The 2,338-nt window shown below is 32.3% G+C and overlaps 1 long non-coding RNA gene across 3 annotated transcripts in view; it reads left to right on the plus strand.

Moving 5' to 3' along the window:
• LOC128247117 (uncharacterized) overlaps positions 1–1,291 on the plus strand; it is a 4,963-nt gene extending 3,672 nt beyond the window's left edge. For all 3 annotated transcript variants that reach the window (XR_008263538.1, XR_008263540.1, XR_008263539.1), the window contains exon 3: positions 1,037–1,291. This is a non-coding gene — a long non-coding RNA (uncharacterized LOC128247117). The remainder of the gene's footprint in view (positions 1–1,036) is intronic.
• The last annotated feature ends 1,047 nt before the right edge of the window (positions 1,292–2,338 follow it).

Raw genomic sequence — 2,338 nt, forward strand, 5'->3', positions numbered from 1 at the left:
TATATATATATATATATATATATATATATATATATATATATATATATATATATATGTATGTATATAGCGGCGTATATACACCCTTGTGCTCACCTTATACTAGGTATGTATCTAAATTTTGTATGACTCTTACTCTATCTTTTATTCCCCCCTCTCATTTTCCTTCCTTTTTCTCACACCCCTTCTCTCACATTTCTTGGCCCTTTCTTTCTTTAGCTCCCACTATTTCCCACTCATTTATCTCCCTTGTAACTTTCTTTTTGTCTCTGATTTTTTCTTTTATTTTTCTTATCCTTCAATCCTGCTGTCTCCTACCAATCTCTCCTCCTTCCAGGTGGCCAGCGTCCGGCCAGCCATGATCTTTCTTTCTTGGCCTGACTGCCGCCCATCAACACCTCTTGTGTCCATCTCCCATGTCCCTGCCTTTAGGATTTCATTTCATACATACCAGCTCAATTTGATTCGTTCTCAGTCGAAAGACGCCTGTTGTTATTTCTTGTTGCTTGTATTCATAATTGTGTACCATGTTCTCCGTTTTTTTTTGTTTATTTGTTTTTTTGTCTTTGTTGCCATACACATTCACTAGCTTTCTTACAAAGGGGTCTAGTGCTCTTAGCTTAGACCTTTTTAGGGGCAATCAGATCGAACCATCTCAAGTGTAACTGCCCGAAATGGTCATGGCTTCTGGGACTTGACTGATGAAAGAAAGCCAAGAATGACCCGTCTTTTTTTGCTTGTCCTTCTAATTGTTGTTTCTCTTGTCCACTTTTGTGTCATCTATCTGTCTGAACGTTTTAATGCCCTCTGTGTTTTTGTTCCATTATTATATATATAATTATATATCATGAAATTAGCATTAGTTTATCTCACTCTTTCTCGTGGAACCCCTAGGAACCTTTTGTGTAACTGTAGGGTTTCTGGGAACACTTCAAAATTATATTAATGTTCTGTCTTTGTTCATGAACTTACTTTAAAAGAACCTTATTTTACTATTTATATACGCATATATATTCTTTTATTCTTTTATTTGTTTCAGTCATTTGACTGCGGCCATGCTGGAGCACCATGTTTAGTCAAACAAAGAGGGTGCAGGACTTACTCTTTGTAAGCCTAGTACTTATTCTATTGGTTTCTTTTGCCAAACCGCTAAGTTATGGAGACGTAAACACACCAATGTCAGTTGTCAAGTGATGGTGGTGGGGACAAACACAGACACACAAACATATACATATCACTGTTCACATAACCATGTGCTGCCATCTGTTAGCATGCTACAGAACTAGTCCAGGAACTTTTTGATACCACCTCATATATGCTGGGTATTCGCAGTTTCTATAGCAAAACTGTACTCACAAGGTATTTGTACCATGCAATAGAATTGAACAATGAACCTAATGGTTTGTAAAACGGTCTTCTTCACTATACAGCCATGTCAGAGAGCATAAGACCATAACTTGAAAGCATCAATATCAACTAAGGTGAATTACTCAATTCTCACTCGTGAAAAGAAAAGAAAAGCATTAACTAAGCTTAAAATTTATACTTTTAAGTTAAGATAACCTTTTATTAACCTATTTACAATTATTTAATAGGATTTAATAGGATAGTTTCTTTTTATTGAAATAAACTGAAACACAAGTATTTAAACGGAGGTTGGCACACATTATCAAGACTCCTTCCCCAAACATCACCACTAACGAAGTTAATTATTCTAATTTAATAGTGAAAAGAAAAAAGAATGTTAAAGTTCGTATTCTTGAATAAATTATTAATATAATCTTAATTTTTATATCAATAATCTAAATATTTGATTATTTTCTCTCTCTCGCTCTCGTAATGAGTACATTTGTAAACGGATTCTTCAACTGCAAAATGTAGCAGCAACAGTGGGTAGTAGTAGTAGTAGTAGTAGTAGTAGTAGTAGTAGTAGTAGTAACAACAATAAAAACAACAACAACAATCATAATAATCATAATAATAATAATAATAATAGCAATAATAACAGCAATGATAATAATAAACAAAATAAACAAAATAATAATAAATAAACAAAATTAAGTGAAAATAAAATAAAATAAATAAATAATGTGCATGTTAATGAAAATCTATTGTATTTGTTGTATCAACTTCGTTTTGAATTTTTAACTTTTAATTTGAAACATTTTGCTCAATAAAACACCTGGAAACACTACAGAAATTTTCTGATGAATCAAATGTTTTTTTTTTCCTCTTTCCTATTTCTTTGTCTTGTTTTTTTTTTGTTTTTTTTTTTTGCATTCTCCTTTATTTTTAATTAAGAAGTCAATTAGTTAGAAAGGTGGATCTGCCCAGGATTATA

The sequence above is a fragment of the Octopus bimaculoides genome, chromosome 2 (assembly GCF_001194135.2).
Source record: "Octopus bimaculoides isolate UCB-OBI-ISO-001 chromosome 2, ASM119413v2, whole genome shotgun sequence".
Taxonomy (NCBI): Eukaryota; Metazoa; Mollusca; class Cephalopoda; order Octopoda; family Octopodidae; genus Octopus; species Octopus bimaculoides.